We start from the raw sequence: 19,746 nt of genomic DNA on the forward strand, positions 1-19,746 counted from the left end.
TGATGATAGGTCCACTTTAAAGCCCATCTTCATGATCCCTCTCCAAATAGGGTATTCATTATTTCTTCGGTCTGGACATGTTTTCCAATAGATCCCTTCTTCTTTGCCTCTGGCCTGGTGCTTGGCATTGCTCAATGATGCAGATAATGACCCTGATGTGATTATGTCAATGCTGCCTTCTGTAATAAGTGAGTGCAGGTGATTGTATATTGTGTATACTGCATACTTGGATAAGTGTTTTGTTGGTGTGTACTAAGGAGAAATCCCTAAACAATTAGCTTTTTTATTACAATGTAAAACAATGCATCAACAATGTTGCCCTTTAAACTTAAAGTGCTCCCATGCTTTAATAAAGTAGGCATTTTTGTTTCAAGTAGTTTGAAGAATGTTTAAAAATTTTAAGTGAAACAAGTTGTCTGTGGAGAAATGAGCTAATAAAAGTGCAATTCTACCCTTCACCACTTCATTGTATTTCAAACCCAAACTAACTAATTTTAGAGCAAAGCCACAATTTTTTTCCTATTTACATACTTGTCTCAACCTACCTAGCAAATTTAGTATCAATTAGTATGTCCATATTTTGCAAATAATTCAATTAGGGAAACCAAAAATAATTGTAGTGTGCCAATAAATCAGGGGTGTCAAACTCAGGCCCGCGGGGACACTCTGGCCCACACTGTAATTATATTTGGCCCTTGAGAAAATACCAAATGTCTACTAGAGCTGGCTTGCCGGTAGACTGTGCATGCACCGCTAATACAACATATCCCAAAATGCACTGCTGGCACATCAATTAGGACCCACAAGTCCTCCCTTCTCTGTTTACATTTATTAGCGACCTTCCTCAATTGAAGATGTTTTTTCAATAAATATCAAGTTTGTTTGCTAAATATTTTGTACCTAAAATGCAACATGCTAGGTAAAGATTTAGATTTTTGCATTACTAGTCAAATAACAGCTAAAGTCAGAAAATGATGTAAATGTTATTACACTCTCTATAATTATTTGTAATTTGTTGGTGCAAAATAAACCAATTAGATAAATGTATTTGGTGTTTGACAATTTTTAATGTGACCAGAAAGGGAAAACTTTAGTTCAAAGGATACTGACTTTCTCCATTTATTCTGCCAGCCATCACCCTTAGCTATTATTTTCATTTTCACAGCATCACACTATGATTCCAAAGTGTTACTCAACTTTTCTTTTCTTTTATTGGCAACCACCCTTCAACACAATAAAATACAGATATACAAGCCAGCCGGTAAATATATGATTTAATGCGGATCAGACCTTCAAACAGTATCTGTATACCAAATGTGTCAAGAAAATGAGGATCAATTATGCACAAGTGACAAGCAACACCTTTTGGCCTTTTCTGGTACTAATGGGAAATACTTGACATTCCACATGAATCAATCTACAGTGTTAGAGAAAATTCATTGCGTGATGGCTGCATGGCCTTGGCCCCTTCCCGCTTCATGAAATTGAAAGTTTATGAGGTTTAGTTCACAGCCTTAGGGAACAGACAGCATGTTTCTTTTTATGAAGCACGATTTTAATAAGATTTTGCTCCTTCATCAGTCTTCTATGTGATCAATGTCATCTTGGCTGTGAAAAAGAAAAAAATCAAAAATATCCAGGCACAAGTGTGTTTTCTAGACCCAGTAGAGTGAAAAATTAAGTTGCACATGTCATATCAGGCCACACGAGACAGTTACCAAGATATCTGTTTTTGGTAAACCAGCATAGACTGGGATGGCAGATTATAGTTAGAACTCAAATAGAAATGTAAACCTATAACATGGAAAAAATATGGGGCATTGGACAACCTACTATAACTAACAGGAGCAATGTTGAGTTCCTCTAACATGTGCTCTGTAATGGGATTTCTCCAAATGAACTATGAACATTTTCTTGTAATACAATGATAATCTAAATAATTGAAACCCTATAGTTTTCACATGATAGGTAAATACACTGTGGATAATAAAATAGATTTTCTTCAATCACAAAATGAATATCACCACCAAATCTGTGACATTACTTAACAGAAAGCATATCATAAGAAATATATTGGTTGATATTGCTGTTCTTTTTCAGAAGATTCCTTTTTCTTCACCGCCATATTATTTTTCAGGTTTCAGTACTTGCTGGAGTCAATACGTAGAACAAGCCAGGGACACCAAATGACAGAAGAAAAGCCAATCAGAAAAGCCAAGCATCCAGTATTTTATAAGGTCAGCAATGACAGCCCACAACTCAGTTTCCTGGTATGTATCATTGAAACATGAAAAGTCTTTCTATACGCCTGTCTTTAGTGGATAATTAGGAAGTAGGATTGCTGCAGGTATGAGGTGCAGGTAGTGAGGTCACCTCTGAAACCTTCCGGTAACTGACAAGCCTTTTGGACATTACTAAATTCCAATTCCAAAAACTCCATAACATTTAGTTAGTGTTAGAGCTTTCCGTTAAACCTTACCCAAACACATCCTAATAGACCATACAAATAGTTAGTAGACTATTGCCCAATGGTTATGCATAGAGGGTGGGAATAGGAGAAGGGTACAAGGTTCTGCATTAGAAAGCTGTTTCTAAAAGGTTTAGAAGAGTGCTAGAATTTATACCTAAGCATTTCTGTTCCTTCTGGCAGATCCTCCTTAACATTGTTCCATCTAAACGTATCAACCTAAACACATCACCCTAAAGTCAGGGGCACGTTGATTTTCACAGCACTGGGCTTTATTAACCAAATGAGTTGAGAATGGTGACCTAGTTTAAAGCTATGCTTACTTTGAAAACTCAATCATGTTCAAGGAAATTTGAAAAAATAGATTTTTATATGCATGTGAATGAATGATTAAAGTGAACACAATTCCACTTTACCATTGTAAGTGAACATTTGCTAAACGAACAGTCTTTATTCTTTAATAAATCTTTCCTATTGTCTTTCATCAGTTATTGTTGCATCTCTGCATCATTATTCATACTATGATTTGTAGATGTTCTCTGAACCATCTATATTTATTATTGTGCCCTGCTATTGCAGAAGATTGAATACTTTTATCACCTGTACATCTAGTTTAAAACATGGGACACACCGTGCCTTGTAAAATGGAAAATTTAAACATTACCCCTATATTATTTATGGAATTACACTTTCCTAACTGAATGTGAAAAGAAGTGACAGATCATCTATATGCATCATTAAACAAAATTCTAGTTATGCTTTATGTTTTGTTGTATAAAGATATCACAAAATATTAATTAAAGTAACCCCAATAACTTATTATCTACTTCAGAAGAGAAGGATTTATCATTCTATTCCCCACATAAAAGCAAGCTATCATATATAACGTTCTAAAACAAAACGTTTTTTTTCCTTTGAACACAAACACACTTTGCATGATAATAGAGAAGCATAAGAAAAGTACTACAAAAAATGTACATATATATATATATAAATATATACAGTATATATATATATATATATATACACTAGCTCTAAGTGCTTACATTTTATGTTTTATAGCTGTTAGCAACAATTTACCCAGGTTCACAAGGTAGAGGCCATTGCTTACACCCCCTAAAAAGAAAAAACGGTATTTTATTTATCAGACATATATATGGTATCATTGGCTGAAGAGACCCTGGCATCACAGTATTCTTTGAACCTATACAGCAAAACTAGGTGTTCAGCAATTACTGTAGCCCCCTACATAGCTAATCTCTAAAATCAATAGGGCTTCAGATATTAAAAGGGAAGCAATGCTCAGAAGCATGCAAAGAGTTCCTTTGTCCTTTCTCAGCATTAATTTTGGATAATGGAATTTTAAACAAGCAGTGTATTGCTTACAGAATTTTTCTTCAGATTTGCATTATTACCCCAAACTTTTAACTAATTGTATTGTTTTGGAAGGTTTGCTTGAGAGATAAACTAAAGGCAAACAACTAAATGCCACAGGAGCTATTTTCTTTTCAAAAGACTTGTAGTTTTGTAGTTTTAGTTTAGCCAGTATTAGGCACCTCTGCTGGCTTAACATCCTGGTTGGGCACTCCTAATATCAGTTTGTAGACTACCCTGTAAATGATTAATGCAGCCTGTTACTGGATGAAGAACAGAGATTAAACCAAATCATCTCATCAGTCTATCTTTGTTCCCTTTGAGAAAATGTTAAGTATGTGCTGCTGTAAAGTACTTCACACTAAGTTGATATCAAGAGGAACTATGTGTGTTTGCCTGCTGTATGTAAAAGTATATTTTTATATATAAAAAATATTGTGAAAATTTGCAGTTTTTGCTTCTTCAGCACTGTTTTCCAATTTTCAAACATACTAATAGTATCAAAAGTGACAGAGAAATTATATAGTAAAAGGCATGCCATCTGTGGCTTTAGTCGCACTGGGGGAAAAGCAGGCAATATGGATTTCTGAGTGTACTGTTGATATTTATAGCATCCAAAATCTGAAGTCCTGCACATTCATTGCATGACAAATGTGTTTAATCTTTTGAGGGAGGAAGAGTTGTCAGAACCAAGCTTGTGTGATCGCTAATCCTGTCTCTCAGGGAATGAAGAGAAAAGTGAATTAGAAGAATTCATAAAGTCATTTCCTTGGTGATTAGCTATGATGATGTTGACACTAATGCAGTTTTGCTCATTTCACTAAGCAAGCATGCAGTGTACACCAAGGAGAACATAGATCAAACAAAGAAAGTACATATTATATTAATGTTTATTTCAGAGCTGACTTTGAGTTTCTGCCATCAGCTGTTCTTTATTAGCCAAGGATGATTCCTAGGTGCTTATCCTTCAATATAAAGAAGAAAGGAAAATGATGTGGTATTCGGTCTGTTCGTTAAAGCCTAGCTTGAATGAAGTAAAGAGAATATAAGGTGTATTTAGAAAGCTGCCAGAGAAAACAGACACCTGGAAAACAGCCTGGAATGTGGATACACTGGCATTCTTTGCATATGCACTAACTTAACTGTCAAAATTTGCTTTGATTAAAATGTTGTGAAAGATGATGGCAAACGCAAGTAAATACTTAAAAAGACTGTCATGTTTCCCTATTCAGGACAAAGTGGCCACCGATTATCCCTAAGTCATGTATCTTCCCTTATTCCCATCTCCCTGCTTTGTGAGAACTTGTTCCATTTTAGTGGGGCTTTCGGGGTTTTCCCATGTGAAATTACCCAGGACGGGGCTGCCAGGCCATGTGGACATTGTAAGTTACTTTAGGAGTGAGAGAAAAGGTTTTATTTATCTTGTATCATACGCTAGACCAGCTATTCTCAACCAGGATTCCGAGGAGCCCTAGGATTCATCTGAAAGTTGTCATGGGTTTGTTGAGTTGTGGCTGATTGACCCTGATATAAAATGGTGCCTGCAAAATTTACCACTGGGTAGAACCAGCTGAATAAAGACTTTTCTGTCTGCAAAGATGGTATTTTGACCACTACTGTATGAGGAGTATAATTACACTGGCAACCAATGCAAACAGCATTTTTCCTACAAATAATAAATCCCAGAGAGTTGCTTCTTAAACAGAAATTCCCTTTTGAGGATTTTTCTTAACCAATTGCTTTGATGATAATTCAAAGTTTTTTAATTCCTCTAACTTTCTGTCTTGTTTAAAATGGCTACTAGGTAAAATAAAGGGGTTTATCACTACTGATTCTCCTCAGCAGGAATACAGAACACATACAGCAATAAAACTTGATAGAGTGCCCCCCCCCCCAAGTTTATCAAAAATGTTGCCTTTACATACCCTTTCAGCCTTGCTGCTCGGACAGTCTTCATCCTCTACAGAAACAAAAATATAAAGGCCCTCCACAAATGGGAGCATCGCCAGCAGCTGCAGTAGCGAGAAGTTGGGCATGTTCTTCTACTTCTAAATCCTCAGGGCCTTGATCAATGGGGAGGGGGACTCATTACAAGGACAAAAAAGACTTTTGCCCAGAGTTCAGTTGCAACTAAAGTCTTTTATGTTTGTGTGCCTCTTGGTGCATTTTTCCTTTGCTACCTTTATTATCACCAAGACAGAAAAAAAAACTCCCCCACAAGAATATTTAATATGCATTGATGCAAAAGTTGATGTTGAAAACACATTTGCATATATTCCCATTTCTATATGTGCACAGTTCATTTCTCTCTCTGTCAATGACTTGAAAGCACAAGTGTTTGGTTTTCCTTCTTGCAGCGGCACACAGGCATCAACCTGAATTGTCACTTTTTTTGACATATTATCGCATGCTAATGTTCCAGTAATAGGAATGAGTTGTTTCATTTTGTCAGATGTACTATTCTGTTGAGATTCCCAAATCAAAGTTTTTTCTTAAAAGTTCTGGTAAAACTGATACAAAATCAGCAAGACATAGAATGATTTTTCTTTCTGGTAATTGGCCATTTCTAGAAATTGCTGGATTTAGTTTTAAAGGGATTATTAATTGTGTTTTGTATATATTTTTATGTATTATGCACAGAAATAGAAATATTTATAAACTAGCTAAATATATATAACAATTACATTTGATTATTTGGCCTTAATAAGATCGGAGGTGAGGTTGCGGTGCTGTTACTGCTTCCTGGTGCCAATGATCCTTGAAGGAAAGGCTACATGTAGCATCTACCTATGGCAACCAATAGAAAATGAGTAGGTGTGGCAGTTAGCAGTTTAGAAGCGCTCACTGCCGCCCACTTTCAAAAGTGCTGATTTGTTCAGAACCAGCACTGGGGTGCAAGTCTGAACCTGACCTTTATATTTCAAGGCAGCAGGTGAAGTTTATAGGCTCCGTTTACATGTTTATCAAGTACTGCTTGATCAACTGCTTTGCTGAACAAAGAAAAAAGGAATAGCTAAAGCTCAGTAAACAAAAGAGAACAGAGAAGTAGCTCACTCAACCTTTCCTCACTCTGTACGGTGGAGTTTCAATTAAAGAAAAGCAGTAACAAAACCAAAAGGTTCAGATAAAAGGGCTATAGGTGGACCTTGCTTTATGTATTTATCTGTAAAATACATATTTATATAAATTGTACAACATCTCAAGTAAAAATGCATTGTTTAAAAATGTAAAAATAGGTTTAAAGTAAATCTAATGTTAGAAATGTTTTCTTAAGTTTTGTTAGACTGGGGAGAGTTAAAACCGTGTGAATCTTGGTGCCAGCAATACATTTCTCCCAAGGTTCAGACAATTTTCACAAAGAATTTGCAAATTTTCTAAATTTACCTAAATTATAAGAATGCATGGACCTTGAGGAAAAATTGGTTACAAAAATGTGTAATTTATCCTCTAAAGTGCATTATGTGATAAAGTAAGCACACAAGGAAATGGTTAGGTTGTTGCAGCATATTTGAACAAGCAAATATTTTATCTTCATTCAAACAGTGCCTAAAGGTGATATATTTATTACAAATAACATATAAAGTGTCTATGATATATCTATTCTCGGTATCTATGAAATGAAAATGCAGATATGTCATGTGGAACAAAAAGGAACACTGCTAGACTTACTATCACTTCAAAACTATGAAATTCTAATCAAGTAGTTCAATTTAGATGCCAGTAATAGGAACCTCCCTAGGGAGCATGCTGGTGAAACCTGTTTTATTTAAAACTCAAAGAATCAAGAGTTGCATGTTCTCCTTTCTAATGATGAACATGAAGTCATCATGTCAAGATCAAAAGAGCTGGCTAAGGCCATCCAGGAAAAAAAAAGCTGTGGATGCCTATGAGCCTGGCAAAGGATAAAAAAGATTTGAAATGATTGCTAATTTTTCCAAGATTGGCAACATTTAGACACCCTCTGGAACAATGTGCTCTGGACTGAAAGATTTTAAGAAAGAATTTACAGTAAAAATATTTGGTGCAAAATTTCAGATAATTCAAGATAGCATTTCAGAAAGACTGCTTACCAACTGTGAACCAAGGTGATTAAAATGGTATGGCTGGGGATGCTTGGCAGCTTGTTTCAAAGTTTATCTACTGCATTCATTTTACAAAGTTAACAAACACTTTGTTGCATAATCAATCGGACACTGTTTCTTTAGTAAATGACCACCAATGTGTTTCTGTTTTATTTGATAATTATTCACCCTAAAGATCGCTGTGATGTGGTATCTGTAACAAAATATGTTTTTCATATGTAACAGCCCTTTTTGGCTTCTTATAATATATAACTTACACAGCAAAATACTCTTCAATGTCAAAAACATTTGTGTACGTTGTTTAAAAATGTGCCACGTAGAAGCAGAAGCCAAATATAACTACTGCCATTTTCTGATATATGGCTGCTTCATAATTGCTTTACTTGGTAAGATTTTTATTTTTTTAATAACCAGTTGTATAAAACTCAAACAGAGCCTACATGCTATGTGCAGATTGTTTGTGTTCAGCGAAGCGAAGCTTGCTGTATGCTGTCATCTTCTTGTAAATGGTGGGGCTTTCCAAGGGCAACAGGGGGTACAGAACATTGTACCCAATGCTGCAGATATATGCAAATTGCCAAAGGGTAACAAATATTGAGCCCAGTGATCTTTATGTATGTTTCCCATCAGAAATCTATTCCTGAGCATTTTTGAAACTTGTTTTTAGTTGAAAATGTAGATAATGAAGTGGAAAATACATACATAATATACAATATGTAAGATGCAAAAATAAACATTTAAAGGGGAACTCTAGCTTTACCATCAGTCTTGCACAATTGTACAGGCTCCCAAATTGTCTTTCATCTCTATGGATCTCTCCTGTCCTGAAATTGCACACTCTGATTTCACTTCACCCTGGGAACTTCTCAAAGTGACCCTGATTTATTAAAGTTCTCCCAAGGATAGAGAGGATACAGTTTCAACAGTTAAGTGAAGTGGATTTCTTTAAAATAATTTGCTCTTTGATAGCAAATGTTTTGAATCATGGACCAGATCCATTTCAGGTTTGCTGGATCACCCAGCTTCACAGACGAAAGGCTCTTCAGCCTTGGAGAGCTTTAGTAAATCAGGCCCAGTGTGGAGGCAGGTTTCAGCAAGTCATATAGAACCTTATTTCCTGTCCGGAGGACATCCAGAATCATCATCCAGCATCATCCCTTTCTAATTTATTAAATTAATTTATTATTTATTTTCTATATATTTAATTTATTAGATTTTCAGGTGAGTATAAATAGAGTTTAGTTCTGCTTTTATACAGGAAGCTCCTCCACAGTGACACAACTTTACACTGCTTTACTGTACAGATCTTGAAAAAAACACAATAAACACACACAGATTCAAGTAAGAATACACATATCTCTTATATTTAGACATTGTTTGCTTAACCTGGAGTTCAGCCTTAACAGCAAAAGAGTTAAACAAAAAAGAGATGGTGTACGTTTTGATATGATGCTGTGGAGTTACAGGGCTTCTTTTCTGCATCTTTGCCAGACTTGAAAGATGAGTAATCAATAACAAGAGATTCATTATCATCAGATGTGTTTCTATCACCCTATAAAGTATTGTATCTGGCAGAAATCTGAAGTGTTCTCCGTGTTTACTGAGGTCTTGTTTGCCTGGCAGCTTCTTTCAAAATGACTAAGCACTTGAAATGTGTGCTTTTGGATTTGTAGCAGTAACGCTCCCCTGACTTTATCCATTAGCAGTGATACATACCTTACAAGTAAATAAAAAAAATTACACTGAAACAGAACTAGATCAGACTTTTCATAAACACCCATGAAAACTTGTAAAGTTCCTTTGCGGAAATGTCACATCTGGGAAAGAAATGTCTTTAGATCCTTGAACATGTCAATACGCTATTTTTGTAAATCACTTTGATTAATTAATCCAGGTGTCTGCTCCTACATAATCAATACTTTCACACCATTTTAGGCTAGTATGAAAATAGTTTAAAAGCTGTCATAACACTTTCAGATAATTATGACAAGAAGTTATTCAATGACTGATATAGAAACCCTAGCTGTATTAATTATACCTTTTGGAAACAGTTGACAGTTGAAGGAAATAGGGACATTGATAAGCAGTATCATAGATGGTTTATTCATCTTATGCCTAAATGTTAGGTAAAAACAGTAAAAGAATCCTAATATGCTTTTTCTTTTTTACTTTTTACATATGTAGTGCTCCCCCCCAAAGTGGAGGCCAATGGAGTTTATTGTAAATCCGAGTGGGAGAGGGCATCCAAGTGTCAATGGGGTGCAGTGCACTTCCAGGCAGTATATATCAGACCTACTCACAGCAGGTATTCCGATCGCACATCTTGCCCCAGGGAGATCATTTTTTCATACCGGAGTGCACTTGTTTCACAAAGTTTCAGTCCTGAATTTGAGCACCAGCAAAATCCTGTGCATTGGGTTTCTCTTATGTGGGCTGAAGCTTTAGACCCCAGCCTAATCAGTCCCTAGAGGTCTTCAGGGCTGCCTACCCAGTCCTCCCACTCGGTCAGTTTAACGGATCCCTCTTACTACTTGTACCTTGTACTAGTTGTATCTCCTTGTACTTTTTTCTCCCCTAGACTGGCTACCTTGTGCCTATCCCTCCCTCTCAATTGTCTTGAAAGAAGGCTTCTAAAGCTATGTTGTGATGCAGTTGTGGTGAGGTTGCAATGCAGTTATCACTTCCTCATGCCAGGGAACTGCTGCCCTAGGTAGATGCTACTGGATCCCAAGGCAGGTCTTAGGGGGGAGGGTGAAAACAGAGAAATGGGGAAAGAAATAGAGAGAAAGAGAAAGGAGGAGGGGAAAGAGGTAAAGAGGGAGGCAAATAGAAAAGAAAAGAGAAAGGAAGGGAGGAAGAGAAAGAGGGTTAAAGAGAAGTAATGAGAGAAAGAGAGTGATAGAGGAAGGGAGAAAGAGTGAGAGGGGAGAGCAAGGGAAGGAGAGAGAGAGAGAGAGAAGACAAGGTAAAAATGAGAAAGGGAAAGGGAGAGATAGCAAGAGAGAGAGGGAAAGAAAGGGAGAAAGAAAATGAAAATCAGCCCTCTTACCAGTGAATATCTGATGACATCCAACCAGAAGGCTCCCTGTGTCACAGATCTTCCAGCTCCAGTCTATGTTCCAAAACAGTGCAGTTGGAAGTTCTGAGTGCACCCCTTAGTGGCTATGCCGCCCTAGGCCACGGCCTGGCTGACCTTTTCAGATATATGGCCCTGCCCCTTACCCCATTTCTTATGTTTTTTCACTTCTAGCAACTAACTACCTAAAAGATGCCAAAATACTTTGAACTCAAAAGACCTAAAGGGACGCTTCAAAAATGCCTCACTACACTAAGGAACTACATGTAGTTAGTCAAACTTTAAAAATACACACATGAAATATCAACTACTTCATTAAGCAACATTATCTAATACTTACCAGTGTTTTAGGTCATGAAGTCAATTTAAGTTTAAAAAGATTCTAGAAAATATCCTAAGAGCAAGCACAACAATGTCTGGTAAAATTACAGACAGGTCCTGTCTATCTGTATACATTAAGGAAGGAAGCCTGAGTGTTTTCAAAATGTCACATTGGTGTTACATTATAGGTTGTTTAGAACACCTGTAATTTGGCTCTTTTGACTTTTGTTTATATGGTGCCATCGTATAGCCCAGCATCCACTATTGGCTGCCTGGCATTGTGTTCAGAAGGGGACTCTTTGTTCATGGGATAGAGAGGTCATCTGATGGTGCTGGTAGTTGGAATCAGGCTGATACACATATTACTTTACCAGTTTAGTCTTGATTTAGCTAGGGCATAGGTTCTCTTTAATATAGACATCTAAAAAATGAATTTCCAGATTCACATTTAAACAAGCACTACCTAATACGTCGGATTTTTGTTTCCTTATGGTGGGTGCTAGTGACTAACAATCACATATGTAACTAGGAAAATTAGAAACTGATGTCTGTCACTAAACGTAAACTGTTTGTTGTCAAAATCACAATTATCTGTTCACATAAATCTTCCAAGAAACACTAATGAGTGGCTGTCTAATTCATTAAACATTTAGTCACATTCATCACAGCACTCTTGATGAATTACTTTTACTGTTTTAGTATAAGTTTATATCTGCTTTTTTTTGTGTCTTTTAATTTTTTTTTAACCTTATGTCCTCCATATTTAAATTAGTTTCCTAAATCTGAATTCCAGCCAAGTGGCTAATACACATATTATATGCATATGTTACTGTTTTACTTTTGTAAGTAAAACTAATGATAGGACTCACACAGCTCTGCTACATAGAATAGTCCTGTTACAGATTCACTTTAACTTACATATCTGAATAGCATGAAAAGCATTAGACTGATTGGCTCATTTCTTTTTTCCCTTTCACTGCTTGCATTTAAAAGATACATTTTTCAATACAAGGGGGTGATGAGAAGTTTCTGGCTTTGCCCCCTTTCAGATGAAATAGAAAAATGAGTGTGGGGCCATATGACAGCCTAAAATCTTAGTATGTAACTGTGCAAATATCAGGTCTTTGCGATTCTTAAAACTGTTTTTTCTTTTGGTGAGAAGCTGTGATGGCAAAGGCACAAGCAAGTTTCACTTCGTTGGAGTTGGTCATGAAGTTTTTGTTTCTCCAGGGAAAGTCAGCAAAGGACGTTCACACTGAGATGTCACAAACACTGGGGGAAAAGTGTCCTTCCTACAGCACTGTCAAAACCTGGATATTTCGTTTCAAGACTGGGCATTTCACTGTTGAAGATGAGCCCTGCAGTGGGTGCCCTCCAACCTCATCTGACCCGGCAACCTGCGATGCTGTCCATGAGCTGATTATTGAGGAGCAGCAAATATCCGCAAAAATGATAGCCCAGATACTTGATATCTCACAAGAGCAAGTTGGGTTTGCTATCACCACTATCCATATTATTACCACTATACATGCGCAAGCTTTCAGCGAAGTGGGTGCCGAAATGTTTGAACAGTGATCAGAAGAAAGAACGAGTTGAAGCATCCAAAGCCGTTTTGGCCCATTTTGAAGCTGCACAGGACTTTTTGGCTAGGTTAGTGACTGAGGATGAAACCTGGCCCCACACCTATGATCCTGAAACCAAGGAACAGCCAAAGGAACGGCGCCACATTGGGTCCCCACAGTCTAACAAGTTCCAAACCCAGAAAAAAAACTTGGCCCAAAAAGTCATGGCGTACGTTTTCTGGGACAAAAATGGTATTCTGTTGATTGACTACCTACCTCAGGGCTCTAGTTTCACCGAACAGTTTTATGCTAACCTTCTGGACCAGCAGAAAGAGGCCATTAAGAAGAAATGTCGAGGAAAGTTAACCAAAGGGATCCTTTTTTTTGCAGGACAATGCACCTGCCCACACGTCCAACGTTGTGGCTGCCTAATTGAACACCCTGGCTTTCCAATTGGTCTACCATCCCCCCTACTCACCTGACCTGGCCCCTTCGGACTATTATCTGTTCCTGAATTTGAAGAAACATTTTGAGGGCATTTCTGACGTCAAAGATGCTGCTGAGAGCTGGTTTGTGGCCCAACCAAAGGACTTTTATTTGAACTGTCTAGAAAGGCAACTACGCTGTACCAGGTGCATCAGTCTCAGGGGGGAATCTGTTGAATAAATGTGTTATTTAATGACTCTGGCTCTCTTCTTTCTGTGCAAAGTCAGGAACTTTTAGCACCCCCTAATATATCATTGAATATAAACGTGCACAAGTTCACATTTAATCTCATCATCAAACCCTTAATCCCCATCATATCCTCTTCAATCCTCTTATTAAAATACCGCCTTACCTTTTACCCAATACTTATCTGCTGAACCTTCTGGCCCTCTTCTCCTGCAAAAACTGCTTACTGTTATACCCCTAGCACTATTGCCCATACCGCCAAACCATGTGCACCTCTTGCTTGCTGGTTATTAGTTGATAAGCCGTTGTCTTTATTTTTTGTATTTTTGGCTTCATTGTAGACACAGAGTGGGGATCTGTAACTATCTTAATGCAATCTAGTATCTCAGATTTCCAAGACATTATCTCCGAATTCTGGGATTTTAAAGTATTACCTCGGAATGCTTTTGTTTAGTTGGCCCAAGAACACTTGACTGAGACCAACCGGTTATATGTCTAATCCTAGTGTGCTGCTTCTACTGAAATTCTGATTGTGATTAATTGACTGGTTGTGTCTACTCTTGTAATGTCTTATGTTTACACAAAGGACATGTCAATATACTGGTAATTGGGCAGTACGGCAAGAAAAGCATTTCTTACGGTAATTTGTCAATGTGCACGTTAAAGAATTTAGATACATGCAGTCTATTAGCAGCATCAGCATACCTCATCTGGTCAGTGAAACTGAACAGTAGATTTCTTAGTAGAAACATAAGCAGAACTTTTTTTTATGTCTGGGAAGTTTTTTTTTCAGGATTTGTTGTTTACCTAAGTAAATGAAACACTTTCAATTTTTACAAACTAATCAGTATAATAAGTAATAATTTTGAATTTCTACATGTTTAATGACAGTTCTGCAAAACTGTTTATATGAGCTCTGTGTGGATAGCTAATCATTTTCAAATGTGTATATCTCATGGGCACTAGGTAGGTAATTTTAGGTCATTTCCCGTTCTGTGGTTCTTACCAAAGTGACTTTTCTTGTTGAATTAATTAAACCCAGCACACAGCCATAATAAGACTTCATGCCAAAAAGGAAGAGAACTGCAAAATCTTGCTGCTAAAGCCCATAAATATAATTATGCCCATTGGGTTATTTAGCTCTTGTTTCGCTGCTCAGCTGATGCTTCAACACATGCAGATCACATGCGTGTGCCTGTTTCAGTCTCCAGCAGTGATGTGTGGCCAACCTTCAACCCTTACCTTTGACGTGCCCTCTAATTGGTCCAATATAAGCTATGCCAGGGTCAGATGTTGTTTTCCGGGATTAGTTTTTACTAAAAATGAAGCGTTTTTCTGTTTTTTTTTTTTCTACCTTTTGCATAACTTTCAACCTAAATTCTCTCAATCCTTGGATACATCCATAATTTCCGTGCAAGACCTTTCTTCCTCTGGGATTTGGCTTCACCTTTCCCCATTGACCTGTCTGCTTTTGTGAGTCCCTTTGGCCTCTGTCAAGCTTTGACCCCCAGATGCCATGTTTTGCTTGGAGGATTGGCTCCTGGGGAAATATTGACACAGGACTGCACCTTACACTTTGTTAGCAATTAATTGGTACCACTGTCCTTGACCCTTTCCCTTACCTCCTGTGCACACAAATTCTGTATTGGACAGCTCCTACTAGAACAGGTGTCCTCATTGAAGGCCCATTCTCCTCAGGATATGGCTTGTGGTAAGTCAAGTCTGCACTTTGTCATGTTGTAGTAACATACACCTTTTATCACTCTTCACTATAATGCAGGTAGTGTAAACAAACCCTCAGAAATGTCCTAGCTATGCTTCTTCTGACAGCAACTGTAAAATTTGGAACTATTCTTTACTCCAAAACACCTAATAGAAAATAGATTTCACGTAAACTGTACTTTTATATGTCTTTATACCAGACATTTTTTTATTTAGCTGGCCCTGAAACTATTTTCAATTCCTAGATTCAGAACAAAATATGCTTATTAAAGTCCAATAGCATGATATTCTCACATTATATTATCTAAAGCAATGCACTGATTACGGGTTTAAAAGGTTCTTTACTTTCCTCTCGGTCTTCCACAGTATACTGTGTTTTTGATTTGTAAATTAGAGAGCAGCAATATTTCCTCCTCTTATGAGGGATTGGCACCTCTGCATTAGGGGCAGGTTCTAGAACAATCTGTTCTGGGGCATAAGAAAATAGCTACAGTATCTGCAGCGACTTTGTTTATGATTTACCAGCATTATATTTATCATGACCAATGGCAGCCAGCAACCCACCAGTTAAAACTTGGAGAACATAGAGACCAAAGTTAACCTTTTCTTGACAGCACCAATGGGAGGAAACAGTATGCTCTCTGCTGGGTGATAAAACATAAATCAAATAGAATTTAAATGAGCAAATATTCTACTACCAAGACTGGCACTGATGAGCAATGTTCCATCATTATGTAAAACAGCGATATACTCAATATGTTACTGCCACCAATCAAATGTCATCTTTCATAAGATATGCCTTCATGTGTAGTATATTGGCAGCCTATAAATTTAAGATAATGGAACATGACATTTTACATAGCAACTCTTGTACATTTTGCAGAGTATTTGGAGGGTGGAGTCAATTATGGAGCATACCAAAGTCAAAAATGGTTTGAACAAATGTTGGCCAGTTTAGATTAACACAAAGGTGTAAAAATGCTTTTCTAGCATATTCTAGGAAGTGCTATATGTGCGGCTGGAGCTTGTTGGCCTTGCATTGAACTCACCAGTGCTGATTAATCAGCAAGATGTATAATATTAATATTCAACATTGCTTTAGCACAGCAGCGTAACTGTCACATCTTGGTCTCATCTAGACATGCCATATACATCTTCCCAGTATGCTTTTTTAACTCTAGTTGACCTTCCTTTTTATTATCCCTATGACACAATAAATGAATGTGGAAGGGTGATTTATATACCTCGCAGAGCATAAGACAAGATGTCAGCAGTTCATGTTAAGTGATCATGGAGAGGTGTATAATTTATTCAAATTGCATTATGTCAATTAATGAAAACTTTCAGTGATTCCTAGCTTTTGTAAGGAAATAATTAATATTCCTAGCAATTTTATAGTGTGGGAGGAAAGACTTTGTAAGCATTACATAGTTTATTATGGTGTATGGATTACTCCAGTTTAATTTTTAAATAAATCTTCTTCTGTGTTTGTTCTTCTCTGTGTTGGTTAGCTGAACAAAACTTCCAAAGATACAATAAAATGCTCAAGCAAATTTTACAGTATATAATTACTTGTAGTTTACTGTAATATTTTAATTTTGTTAGTATTTCCACATACAAATAGTTAGGGGGAGCACACTGTTTCCTTTTTTTTTACAGGTTTTAATTTAGAAACAAAAACATATCACCCACCTAGTGCTGGTAACCCAGGTTTAGGAGACCCTTGGACCCCTAAACCAGTTCACGTTCTGTGTAATTACAGAATAGTGGAAAAAAGTGGGGGGTGGGAAACGAGGGATACTCCTTAGTGTGGGAATCATAGATTTAAAGATGAGTCAGAAAGCCCCTGTGACCTAATAGACCAAATAATGAGAAATTTGTCATGTATATCTTGTAAAATAGTCATACTTTTTTCTTCATTATTCATAGTGCCCATTACTTGTTGCACAATTTTTTAGTAGATGAGTGTCAGTGACCTCCATGCCTCGGCAATCGTTTGCCCATTTGCTGCAAAACTTAAGGGGGACCAATTAGTTTACAAATTTTAATAAGATAGTAATTGGTTTAAAGGGTATGTCTTCCAATGTATCTTAGTTAGAGAGTGGTGCAAAATAGTTTGAGTTAGATTTAAATCTGTAATACATAGTCATTGCTTAGGAGCATTACCATCAGATGTGGAAAAGGATACCAGGGGTTGTACATCTTCAAAACATAAATGATTATATACAAGGACAAACTGATGCTTCAATTATCTGAGGGGGTTACCTATTTTTTCTTTCCTTTTTACCATTTTTTACACTCTTGGGGGGGGGGTACAATGATGTTTAAAAGGGTTATTTTGGCTTGGTGTGGGATTGATGTGGGTATAGGAGGAGGAGGATCTGATAAAGTTGAGGACACTGTTTATACAGAATGAGGCTTAGTATAATAACAGAGAGGACACAAAACAAGTAGAGGAGATTTGGTAGAAAAGTGATATTAGTTTAAATATGGAAGAAACAAATGTTAGTGCTTGTAGAGTCATCCATCTGACAGAAACTTGTGTGTAACAAAGTGATTAAAGATCAAAGAGAATGTTATGGTATGCAGGGCTTCAGTGATGGGATGTGCGGAGCAGTGCTGTGCGGAGCAGTGCTTCCAGTCTGTGAATAAGTTGAAAAGTTAGGTCATAGATGTTACACTTAGCTGCTTCCTTGATTGTATTGCATTGACTTTGGGATTTTTGGTATGTAAAGTGAAATTGTTCAACTATGTAAAGGCTTGCAGTGTTCAGAAATAGGGACTGAAAGATGTATTTTTAACTTGTTTTATTATAATAAATATTGAGCAAGATCCACAAGAACTTTATATGAGTAGCTTAAGTGATTTACGATTTTCCCTGATGCACTTCAGTCTTAAATAATGACCTTTGATGATTTTTCCCTGTGAGGGCTATTAGGTTACAGATGGGATCACCCTAATCTGGTTAGATAGGAGATCTGGCTGCGGTTCTTCAAAGAGTGCCATTTTAAAGTCCACCAGGTCATCAGTTGCCTTTGGTAGGCCTCTGGCATGCAGGTTGCATCTTCTGATATGGCTTTTGGCACAATCTGTTTTGGAGAGTTTGTAAATCAGATTGTAGACTTTCCATATCCTGTTCATGGCCTGTTTAAGACTGTGGTGCAGTCATCCATTTGTCCTTTTAAGAATACTATATGGCGACCTAGCTTCCTTATCACCTTAAGGAACTCCTTGGAGATTTGGTGGAAAGCTGAAGTAATTCCTTCTCAAATGATCTCTCTCATGTAATCTAAAAGATGGTGATTAGAGGATGATGGATCATTACCTAAATGAAGACAAGCAGAGAGGAACAGTTGGCTGGCTGTAGTAGAAGAGTTCTTGGAATTCAGTAGTAGAAAGCAGTGGTAGAAATGTCTGCAGAATTAGCTGCTATTTTGTACAAAATATGAACAGGGTGATTCTGCTTTGGATTTTGAGGATATTAGGCAATTGTATAAGAGTATTTGAATCTGGGGTTTCAGTACAGTAGTATATTATAGCATAGTTTATGTCTGGATAGAGCATGTCCTCTTCGACTTTCTGTTTGCATGTGGCTCCCAATCACTGTTTTTCAGCAGGGGTTCACAAGGAATGGAAAATAAGCCAATCTACAAATAATCACAATTGCCCCCCCAGTTATCAAGTATGTTTTTTTTTCCTTCTCCTATTTCTGCTTATATATTGCTAAGATATCCCAGGGGACAGCTTTAAAAGCCGTCACTAACACGGGATGCAAACTAATCCTTAAGCTTTTGTTTGTATGAACTATGCCTTTACTTTAAAAAAACACTCAGAATACACATAAAAGCTATATAGTTTGAGCAATATGCATAGATGAATCGTCAATTGAAATAAATTAAAATTTTAGTAGTTAGGCATTCTTTGGTAGCTGTAAAGCAGTGATATGTTTCCTTTTTTGTCATTTCAGTAGGATTCCTGCTGTTCTGTATATTTTTAACATTCAGACAGCATCTGTGCAAATTCCATGATTTAACTAGTTAGGAGTTCAGTGATAGTGAGGCATAGCAGTTTTGTCATAAATGAATGGTTGTAATGAGAATTGTGCCGTTTAGCAGGATGTCAGTCATTTGAATACATTTGCATACATAAGCAGACTGCATTACACAGTAACTGTAAAAACTAATCAAGAAGTGCACAAACAATATAAATCAGAGCACTATTTACAATTTATATAGAGTGGTCTGTTAATAGGAGTGTGCAGAATGGCATTACAACTGAGAATCCCAAAAAGATCAGAAATAACCAGAGCTGCTTTCAGTAGATTTTCTTTTCTCTGATCAAGCTGCTGCTATTTTCTGCTCCACTTTTATGTTCTCTTTTCTGCAGCTGGAAATGTTCATGTATTATTTCTACTGGGTGAAAATGAGTGATGTTAAGTTAAAATAGGCAGAATTAGCTAAAATAAAACTT

At 37.0% G+C, this 19,746-nt stretch overlaps 1 long non-coding RNA gene across 1 annotated transcript in view; it reads left to right on the forward strand.

The window, feature by feature from the left end:
• Window positions 1-2,030: 2,030 nt before the first annotated feature.
• Window positions 2,031-19,746, forward strand: part of LOC140332545 (uncharacterized) — a 122,730-nt gene continuing 105,014 nt past the window's right edge. Inside the window, exon 1 of the long non-coding RNA XR_011921163.1 lies at window positions 2,031-2,270. This is a non-coding gene — a long non-coding RNA (uncharacterized lncRNA). The remainder of the gene's footprint in view (window positions 2,271-19,746) is intronic.

This window comes from Pyxicephalus adspersus, chromosome 6 (genome assembly GCF_032062135.1).
Source record: "Pyxicephalus adspersus chromosome 6, UCB_Pads_2.0, whole genome shotgun sequence".
Taxonomy (NCBI): Eukaryota; Metazoa; Chordata; class Amphibia; order Anura; family Pyxicephalidae; genus Pyxicephalus; species Pyxicephalus adspersus.